The sequence below is a fragment of the Arachis ipaensis genome, chromosome B09 (assembly GCF_000816755.2).
Source record: "Arachis ipaensis cultivar K30076 chromosome B09, Araip1.1, whole genome shotgun sequence".
Lineage (NCBI taxonomy): Eukaryota > Viridiplantae > Streptophyta > Magnoliopsida > Fabales > Fabaceae > Arachis > Arachis ipaensis.
The window spans coordinates 39871239-39882916 of NC_029793.2; positions in this window are offsets into that span (position 1 = coordinate 39871239).

Here is an 11678-nt window from a genome sequence, read left to right on the forward strand (position 1 = left end):
TAAAAACATACCAAAAACAATGCCAAAAAGCATATAAATTATCCGCTCATCACAACACCAAACTTAAATTGTTGCTTGTCTCCAAGCAACTGAAAATCAAATAGGATAAAAAGGAGAGAATATACAATGAATTCCAAAAACATCTATAAAGATCAGTATTAATTAGATGAGCAGGGCATTTAGCTCTTTGCTTCTGAACAGTTTTGGCATCTCACTTTATTCCTTGAAGTTCAGAATGATTGGCATCTATAGGAACTCAGAATCCAGATAGTGTTATTGATTCTCCTAGTTAAGTATGTTGATTCTTGAACACAGCTACTTTATGAGTCTTGGCCGTGGCCCAAAGCACTTTGTTTTCCAGTATTACCACCAGATATATAAATGCCACAGACACATAACTGGGTGAACCTTTTCAGATTGTGACTCAGCTTTGCTAGAGTCCCCAATTAGAGGTGTCAAGGGTTCTTAAGCACACTCTTCTTTTTGCTTTGGACCTCGACTTTAACCGCTCAGTCTCAAGTTTTCACTTGACACCTTCACGCCACAAGCACATGGTTAGGGACAGCTTGGTTTAGCCGCTTAGGCCAGGATTTTATTCCTGTGGGCCCTCCTATCCACTGATGCTCAAAGCCTTGGATCCTTTTTATCACCCTTGCCTTTTGGTTTAAAGGGGTATTGGCTTTTTCTGCTTGCTTTTCTTTTCTTTCCTTTTTTTTCTGCAAGCTTTTCACTGCTTTTTCTTGCTTCAAAAATCAATTTTATGATTTTTCAGATCATCAGATAACATTTCTCCTTTTCCCATCATTCTTTCAAAAGCCAACAATTTTAACATTCATAAACAATCAAATTCAAAAATATGTACTGTTCAAGCATTCATTCAGAAAGACAATAGTCTTGCCACCACATCAAAATAATTAAACTGTTTTAAAATTTGAAATTCATGCACTTCTTTTTCTTTTTCAATTAAAAACATTTTTCATTTAAGAAAGGTGATGGATTCATTTTCATAGCTTTAAGGCATAGACACTTAGACACTAATGATCATGTAATAAAGACACAAACATAAATAAACACAAGCATAAAAATTCGAAAAACAGGAAAATAAAGAACAAGGAAATTAAAGAACGGGTCCACCTTAGGGATGGCGGCTTGTTCTTCCTCTTGAAGATTTTATGGAGTGCTTGAGCTCCTCAATGTCTCTTCCTTGCCTTTGTTGCTCCTCTCTCATGGTTCTTTGGTCTTCTTTAATTTCATGGAGGAGGATGGAATGCTCTTGGTGCTCCACCCTTAGTTGTCCCATGTTAGAACTTAATTCTCCTAGGGAGGTGTTGATTTGCTCCCAATAGTTTTGTGGAGGAAATTGCATCCCTTGAGGCATCTCAGGGATTTCATGATGAGGAAATTTCTCATGCTCTTGGTGAGGTTCTCTCACTTGCTCCATCCTTTTCTTAGTGATGGGCTTGTCCTCATCGATGAGGATGTCTTCCTCTATGTCAATTCCAGCTGAATTGCAGAGGTGACAAATGAGATGAGGGAAGGCTAACCTTGCCACAGTGGAGGACTTGTCCGCCACCTTGTAGAGTTCTTGGGATATAACCTCATGAACTTCTACTTCCTCTCTAATCATGATGCTATGAATCATGATAGCCCGGTCTATAATAACTTCAGATCGGTTGCTAGTAGGAATGATTGAGCGTTGGATGAACTCCAACCATCCCCTAGCCATGGGCTTGAGGTCATGCCTTCTTAGTTGAACCGGCTTCCCTCTTGAATCTCTCTTCCATTGAGTGCCCTCCTCACATATGTCCATGAGGACTTGGTCTAACCTTTGATCAAAGTTGACCCTTCTAGTGTAGGGGTGTACATCTCCTTGCATCATGGGCAAGTTGAATGCCAACATTACATTTTCCGGACTAAAATCCAAGTATTTCCCTTGGACCATTGTAAGCTAATTCTTGGGGTCCGGGTTCACACTTTGATCATGGTTCTTGGTGATCCATGCATTGCATAGAACTCTTGAACCATTAAGATTCTGACTTGTTGAATGGGGTTGGTGAGAACTTCCCAACCTCTTCTTCGAATCTCATGTCGGATCTCTGGATATTCTCCCTTTTTGAGCTTAGAAGGGACCTCGGGGATCACCTTCTTCTTGGCCACAACTTCATAGAAGTGGTCTTAATGCACCCTTGAGAGGAATCTCTCCATCTCCCATGACTCGGAGGTGGAAGCTTTTGCCTTTCCTTTCCTCTTTCTAGAGGTTTCTCCGGCCTTTGGTGCCATTAATGGTTATGAAAAAAAAAAGCTTTAGCTTTTACCACACCAAACTTAGAAGGTTGCTCGTCCTCGAGCAAAAGAAGAAAGAAGAGAGTAGAAGAAGAAGAAATAGAGAAGATGGAGTGGGCTATGTGTTTCGGCCAAGGGGGATAGGTGGTGTGTATATTGTGTGAAAATGAAGGAGTGAAGATGGGTTTATATAGGAGTGGAGAGGAGGGTATGTTTCGGCCATTATGGGTGGGTTTGGGTGGGAAAGTGGTTTGAATTTGAATGGTGAGGTAGGTGGGGTTTTATGAAGGATGGATGGGAGTGGTGAGAGTGGTGAAGAGAATGGTGGGATTTGATAGGTAAGGGGTTTTTGGGGAAGAGGTATTGAGGTGATTGGTGAATGGGTGAAGAGGAGAGAGAGAGGTGGGGTAGGTGGGGATCCTGTAGGGTCTACAGATCCTGAGGTGTCAAGGATTTCTCATCCCTGCACCATGTGGCGTGTAAAACGCCCCTTGCTGCCAATCCTGGCGTTAAACGCCAGGCTGCTTCCCATTTCTGGCGTTTAATGCCAGCTTCTTGCCCATTCCTGGCGTTAAACGCCACTTTAGAGCCCATTTCTGGCGTTAAACGCCCAGAATGGTGCCAGACTGGGCGTTTAACGCCCATTCTGCTACCCTTACTGGCGTTTAAACGCCAGTAAGTTTCTCCTCCAGGGTGTTCTATTTTTCATTCTGTTTTTGCTTTTTCAAGTATTTTTGTGACTTCTCATGATCATCAACCTACAGAAAACATAAAATAATAAAAGAAAATAGAAATTTAACATAGATAAGTAAAAATTGGTTTGCCTCCCAACAAGCGCTTCTTTAATGTCAATAGCTTGACAGTGAGCTCTCATGGAGCCTTACAGATGTTTAGAGCAATGTTGGAAACTCCCAACACCAAACTTAGAGTTTGAATGTGGGGGTTCAACACCAAACTTAAAGTTTAATTGTGGCCTCCCAACACCAAACTTAGAGTTTGACTGTGAGGGCTCTGCTTGACTCTGTATTGAGAGAAGCTCTTCATGCTTCCTCTCCATGGTAACAGAGGGATATCCTTGAGCTTTAAACACAAGGGAGTTTTCATTCACCTGAATGATCAATTTTTCTCTGTCAACATCAATCACAGCTTTTGCTGTGGCTAGGAAGGGTCTGCCAAGGATGATGGATTCATCCATACACTTCCCAATCTCTAGGATTATGAAATCAGCAGGGATGTAATGGCCTTTAACTTTTACCAAGACATCCTCTACAAGTCCATAAACCTGTTTCTTTGAATTGTCTGCCATCTCCAGTGAGATTCTTGCAGCTTGTACCTCAATGATCCCTAGCTTCTCCATTACAGAGAGAGGCATGAGGTTTATGCTTGACCCTAGGTCACACAGAGCCTTCTCAAAGGTCATGGTGCCTATGGTACTAGGGATTGAGAATTTTCCAGGGTCTTGTCTCTTCAGAGGTAATTTTTGCCTAGTCAAGTCATCCAATTCTTTGATGAGCAATGGAGGTTCATCCTCCTAAGTCTCATTACCAAACAACTTGGCATTTAGCTTCATGATTGCTCCAAGGTACTTAGCAACTTGCTCTTCAGTAACATCTTCATCCTCTTCAGAGGAAGAATACTCATCAGAGCTCATGAATGGCAAAAGTAAATTCACTAGAATCTCTATGGTCTCAGTGTAAGCCTCGGATTCCCATGGTTCCTCTTTAGGGAACTCCATGGAGGTCAGTGGACGTCCATTGAGGTCTTCCTCGGTGGAGATCACTGCCTCTTCCTCCTCTCCAGGTTCGGCCGTGTGAGACGTGTTTATGGCCTTGCACTCTTTTTGGATTCTCTTCTGTGTTGCTTGGGAGAGTGCTAGGAGGGAGTTCAGTAATTTTCTTACTCAACTGACCCACTTGTGCCTCCAAATTTCTAATGGAGGACCTTGTTTCAGTCATGAAACTTTGAGTGGTTTTGATTAGATCAGAGACAATGGTTGCTAAGTCAGAGTAGCTTTGCTTAGAATTCTCTGTCTGTTGCTGAGAAGATGATGGAAAAGGCTTGCTATTGCTAAACCTGTTTCTTCCACCATTATTGTTGTTGAAACCTTGTTGGGGTCTCTGTTGATCCTTCCATGAGAGATTTGGATGATTTCTCCACGAAGGATTATAGGTGTTTCCATAGGGTTCTCCCATATAATTCACCTCTTCCATTGTTGGGTTCTCAGGATCATAAGCTTCTTCTTCAGAGGAAGCTTCCTTAGTACTGCCTGTTGCTGCTTGCATTCCAGACAGACTCTGAGAAATCATATTGACTTGTTGGGTCAATATTTTATTCTGAGCCAATATGGCATTCAGAGTATCAATCTCAAGAACTCCTTTCTTCTGAAGTGTACATGAATTGGTTATTTGCAACCATTTCAATGAGTTCCTGAGCTTCTGCAGGCGTCTTCTTCAGATGAAGAGATCCTCCAGCAGAGCTATCCAATGACATCTTGGATAGTTCAGACAGACCATCATAGAAAATACCTATGATGCTCCATTCAGAAAGCATGTCAGAAGGACACCTTCTGATCAATTGCTTGTATTTTTCCCATGCTTCATAGAGGGATTCTCCTTCCTTCTGTCTGAAGGTTTGGACTTCCATTCTAAGCTTGCTCAATTTGAGGTGGAAAGAACTTTGCCAAGAAGGCATTGACTAGCTTTTCCCAAGAGTTCAGGCTTTCTTTAGGTTGTGAATCCAACCATGTCCTAGCTCTGTCTCTTACAGCAAAAGGAAAAAGCATAAGTCTGTAGACTTTAGGGTCAACCCCATTGGTCTTGACAGTGTCACAGATTTGCAAGAATTCAGCCAAGAACTGATGAGGATCTTCCAATGGAAGTCCATGAAACTTGCAATTATGTTGCATTAGAGAAACTAATTGAGGCTTAAGCTCAAAGTTGTTTGCTCCAATGGCAGGGATTGAGATGCTTCTCCCATAGAAGTCGGGAGTAGGTGCAGTAAAGTCACCAAGCACCTTCCTTGCATTGTTTGCATTGTTGTTTTCGGCTGCCATGGTTTCTTCTTCCTTGAAAAGCTCTGTTAGGCCCTCTAAAGAGAATTGTTCTTTAGCTTCTCTTAGCTTTCTCTTCAAGGTCCTTTCAGGTTCAGGATCAGCTTGAACAAGTATGCCTTTATCTTTGTTCCTGCTCATATGAAAGAGAAAAGAATAATAAAGTAGGGAATCTTCTATGTCACAGTATAGAGATTCCTTGAGGTGTCTGAGGAAAAGAAGAATAGAAGGAGGAGGTAGATAGAAGAGAATTCGAACATATAAAGAAGGAAGGAGTTCGAATTGCACCTTGAGGAAGAGTGTTAGTCCTTTAAATAGAAGGATGTGAGAAGAGGGAAAGAATTTTCAAAAATAAAGTAAAAGATTTTGAAATAATTAAAAGAAGTTTTGAAAATTTGATTGATGATTTTCGAAAACTAAAATTGGGAAAGAAATTAAGTGATTTTTGAAAAAGATTTTGAAATTAGAAATAAAAAAGATATGATTGAAAATTAATTTTGAAAAAGATGTGATTGAGAAGATATGATTGAGAATATATGATTGAAGATCAAATTAAAAAGAGAAAGTTTTAAAATTAAAGTTGATTACTTGACTAACAAGAAATTAAAAGATATGATTCTTAAAATTTTAAAATTTGATCCTTTCTTAATAGGCAAGTAACAACTTGAAAATTTTTGAAGTAAATCTTTAATTATAACAAGAATTTTCGAAAATAAAAAAATGGAAAGAAATTGATTTTGAAGAGATATGATTGAAAATATATGATTTGAAAAAGATTTGATTTTGAAAAATTATGAAGATTTGAAAAAAAATTTGAATTAAAAACAAAATCTTCCCTCTAGTGTCATCCTGGCGTTAAACGCCCAGAATGGCATCCATTCTGGCATTTAACGCCCAAAATCCTACCTTTTTGGGCATTAAACGCTCAGCCAGGTACCTTGGCTGGCGTTTAAATGCCAGTTTTCCTTCTTCACTGGGCGTTTTGAACACCCAGCTTTTTCTGTTTGATTCCTCTGCTGAATGTTCTGAATCTTCAATTCTCTGTATTATTGACTTGAAAAGACATATTTTTGAGAATTTTTTTTGAATTTTTCAATGATGAGAAACAATCAAAATATAATTAATCTTAGGAAACTCAAATCAAACAAACAATGCATGCAGGACACCAAACTTAAAAATTTTCATATAAGAGACACTAACAAATTGAGAATGCATATGAGAAACAACTAAACACACAAAACAAGGGAATTTAAAGATCAGAGCAACGAAATCATCAAGAACAACTTGAAGATTAATAAAGAACATTTTGCATATTTTCGAAAAATGCAAGAAGAATGCAATTGACACCAAACTTAAAAATTGACACTAGACTCAAACAAGAAACATAAAATATTTTTTATTTTTATGATTTTATAAAATTTTTCTGTGATTTTCGAAACTTATATGGAAAAGAAAATAAAGGGATTCAAAACTTTTAATAAGAATTCCAGGAATCATGCAATGTTAGTCTAAAGCTTCAGTCTAAAAAGATTAGACATGTTTGGCCAAGCTTCAACATGACATTACATTCAGCAGCTAAATTGATGAGAATCAATCAGCTTTTGTGATGATAAGAACATCACCTTGAAACTCTAGAATTCATTCTTAAAAATTCTGAAAAGTACCTAATCTAAGCAACAAGATGAACCGTCAGTTGTCCAAACTCAAACAATCCCCGGCAACGGCGCCAAAAGCTTGGTATGCGAAATTGTGATCATCAACAATGGCGCCAAAGACTTGGAGCTCTCAAACGTGAATCACACTTTGTCACAATTCCGCACAACTAACCAGCAAGTGCACTGGGTTGTCCAAGTAATACCTTACGTGAGTAAGGGTCGATCCCACGGAGACTGTCGGCTTGAAGCAAGCTATGGTCACCTTGTAAACCTCAGTCAGGCGAATTCAGATGGTGATAGAGAATTGATAATTAAAAGATGAATAAAACATAAAATAAAGATAGAGGTACTTATGTAATTCTTTGGTTGGAATTTCAGATAAGCGTATGAAGATGCTTTGTTCCTCCTGAACCTCTGCTTTCCTATTGCCCTCTTCCAATCATTCATACTCCTTTCCATGGCAAGCTTTATGTTGGGCATCACCATTGTCAATGGCTACTTCCAGTCCTCTCAGTGAAAACGTTCCAAATGCACTGTCACCGCACGGATAATCATCTGTCGGTTCTCGATCATGTCGGAATAGGATCCATAGATCCTTTTGCGTTTGTCACACGCCCCACAATCGCGAGTTTGAAGTTCGTCATAGTCATCCCTTCCCAGATCCTACTCAGAATACCACAGACAAGGTTTAGACATTCCGGATCTCAGGAATGGCCGCCAATAATTCTAGCCTATACCACGAAGGTTCCAATCTTAGATTAGAAACCAAAGAGATACGCATTCAAGCTATTGCTAGTAGAACAGAGGTGGTTGTCAGGCACATGTTCATAGGTGAGAATGATGATGAGTGTCACGGATCATCACATTTATCAAGTTGAAGAACGAATGAATATCTTGGAGAAGAAATAGACTTGAGTTGAATAGAAAAACAATAGTACTTTGTATTAATTCATGAAGAACAGCAGAGCTCCACACCTTAATCTATGGTGTGTAGAAACTCCACCATTGAGAATACAAAAGTGATAGTGGTGTAAGCATGGCCGAATGGCCAACCTCCAAGGTCTAGGGACTAAACATCCAAAGATTTGTCTAAATACAATAGTAAAAGGTCCTATTTATAGAGAACTAGTAGCCTAGGGTTACAGAAATAAGTAATTAATGCAGAAATCTTCTTCCAGGCCGACTTGGTATGTGCTTGGGCTGAGCATTGAAGCCTCCATGTGTAGAGACTTTTCTTGGAGTTAAACGCCAACTTTTGTGCCAGTTTGGGCGTTTAACTCCAGCTTTTGTGCCAGTTTTGGAGTTAAACGCCAGAATTTTTGAGCTGAATTGGAACGCCGGTTTGGGCCATCAAATCTTGGGCAAAGTATAAACTATTATACATTGCTGAAAAACCCAAGATGTCTACTTTCCAACGCAATTGAGAGCGCGCCAATTGGGCTTCTGTAGCTCCAGAAAATCCACTTCGAGTGCAGGGAGGTCAGAATCCAACAGCATCTGCAGTCCTTTTTCAGCCTCTGAATCAGATTTTTGCTCAGGTCCCTCAATTTCAGCCAGAAAATACCTGAAATCACAGAAAAATACACAAACTCATAGTAAAGTCCAGAAGAGTGATTTTTATTTAAAAACTAATAAAAATATAATAAAAACTAATTAAAATATACTAAAAACATACTAAAAATAATGCCAAAAAGCGTATAAATTATCCGCTCATCAGGATGCATCTGCGAATCATTCCGTCTGTGCATCTCTTAAAGAGATATGGTTCATCCCATAAGTAGTACTTTGCATCAGAAATTAGTTTTTTCTTTTGCAACCTGCTGTACTCCTTGGGTATGAACCTCACAGCTTTATAATTTGCAATGTCTGCAAACTATGGTGCTTCCTGAATGGCAAAAAGTTGCTCATCCGGAAAGGTCTCAGAGATCTCAGTAGGAGGGAGGGACGCCCCTGCTACTGGTTCTATCCGGGACAAGTGATCAGCTACCTGGTTCTCTGTCCCTTTTCTGTCCCTTATTTCTATATCAAACTCTTGTAAAAGCAACACCCATCTTATGAGCCTGGGTTTTGAATCCTGCTTTGTGAGTAGATATTTAAGAGCAGCATGGTCAGTATACACAATCACTTTTGAACCTACTAAATAGGATCTAAACTTGTCAATGGCATAAACCACTGTAAGTAACTCCTTTTCTGTGGTTGTGTAGTTTTTCTGTGCATCATTTAGAACACGATTGGCATAGTAAATGACGTGCAGAAGCTTGTTATGCCTTTGTCCCAACACTGCACCAATGGCATGGTCACTGGCATCACACATTAATTCGAATGGTAATGTCCAGTCAGGTGCAGAGATGACTGGTGCTGTGACCAGCTTGGCTTTCAGGGTCTCAAACGCCTGCAGACACTCTGTGTCAAACACAAATGGCGTGTCAGCAGCTAGCAGGTTGCTTAGAGGTTTTGCAATTTTTGAAAAATCCTTTATGAACCTCCTATAGAATCATGCATGCCCCAGAAAGCTTCTGATTGTCTTAACATTGGCAGGTGGTGGTAATTTCTCAATTACCTCTACCTTAGCTTGATCCACCTCTATCCCTTTGCTTGAAATTTTGTGTCCAAGGACAATTCCTTCAGTCACCATGAAGTGACATTTTTCCCAGTTTAAGACCAGGTTAGTCTCTTGGCACCTTTTCAGGACAAGTGCTAGATGATCAAGACAGGAGCTGAATGAGTCTCCAAACACTGAGAAGTCATCCATGAAGACTTCCAGGAACTTCTCTACCATATCAGAGAAGATAGAGAGCATGTACCTCTGAAAGGTTGCAGGTGCATTGCATAGACCAAAAGGCATTCTTCTATTAGCAAATACTCCAGATGGACATGTGAATGTTGTTTTCTCTTGGTCTTGAGGATCCACTGCAATTTGGTTGTAGCCTGAATAGCCATCCAAAAAGCAGTAGTATTCATGACCTGCTAGTCTCTCTAGCATCTAGTCTATGAATGGTAAAGGAAAATGATCCTTTCTGGTGGCTGTATTGAACCTTCTGTAGTCAATACACATACGCCACCCTATAACTGTTCTTGTGGGAACCAGTTCATTCTTTTCATTATAAACCACTGTCATGCCTCCCTTCTTGGGGACAACTTGGACAGGGCTCACCCAGGGGCTATCAGAAATGGGATAAATAATCACAGCCTCTAGTAACTTAGTGACCTCTTTCTACACCACTTCCTTCATGGCTGAATTTAGCCGCCTCTGTGGTTGAACCACTGGCTTGGCATCATCCTCCAATAGGATTTTGTGCAGGCATCTTGTTGGGCTAATGCCCTTAAGGTCACTTATGGACCACCCAAGAGTTGTCTTGTGTGTCCTTAGCACTTGAATTAGTGCTTTCTCTTCCTGTGGATTTAAAGCAGAGCTTATGATTACTGGAAAAGTGTCACCTTCTCCCAGAAATTCATATTTTAGGGATGGTGGTAATGGTTTGAGCTCTAGTTTAGGAGGTTTCTCCTCTTCCTGAGGGATTTTTAGAGGTTTTTTTATTTCCTCTGATTCCTCCAAATCTGGCTGAACATCTTTAAAGATGTCCTCTAGCTCTGATTCAAGACTCTCAGTCATATTGATCCCTTCCACCAAAGAGTCAATAATATCAGTGCTCATGCAGTCATTTGATGTATCTGGATGCTGCATAGCTTTGACAGCATTTAACTTGAACTCATCCTCATTGACTCTCAGGGTCACTTCCCCTTTCTGTACATCAATAAGAGTTCGTCCAGTTGCTAGGAAAGGTCTTCCTAGAATGAGAATTGCACTCTTGTGCTCCTCCATTTCCAGCACTACAAAGTCAGTGGGAAAGACAAATGGCCCAACCTTGATAATCATGTCCTCAATGATGCCTGATGGATATTTAATGGAGCCATCAGCAAGTTGAAGACATATCCGGGTTGGTTTGACTTCTTCAGTCAACCCAAGCTTTCTGATAGTCGATGCAGGTATTAGGTTGATACTTGCTCCAAGGTCACATAGAGCTGTCTTGGTGCAAGCACCCTCTAATGTGCATGGTATCAAAAAGCTTCCTGGATCTTGAAGCTTTTCTGGTAAGCTTTTCAGAATGACTGCACTGCATTCTTCAGTGAGAAACACTTTTTCAGTTTCTCTCCAATCCTTCTTATGACTTAAGATCTCTTTCATGAACTTAGCATAAGAGGGTATTCGCTCAAGTGCCACTGCAAACGGGATCTTTATTTCAAGAGTCCTGAGATAGTCTACAAAGCGGGCAAATTGTTTATCCTGTTCCGCTTGGTGGAGCTTCTGAGGATAAGGCATCTTGGCTTTATATTCTTCAACCTTAGTTACTGCAGGTTTATTCCCTACAGAAGTTGTTGGAGAAGCCTTCTTAGAGGGGTTACTATCAGCACTTGCAGGTGCCTGATCCCTCATTGGCGTTTGAATGCCAGGAATGGGGGCTGAATGGGCGTTTAACGCCAGGTTCCCACCCTTTTCTTGCGTTTGAACGCCAGAGTTATTCCTCTCTGGGCTCTTGATGTCCTCAGAGGGATTTTGGGCAGTGGTTTGGTCATCCTCTGTCATTTGTTCCTTTCTTGACTTTTTGCTACTTTGAGCTGAGTTATTCAATGTCTTCCCGCTCCTTAGTTGGACAGCTTGGCATTCTTCTGTTATCTGTTTAGATAGCTGC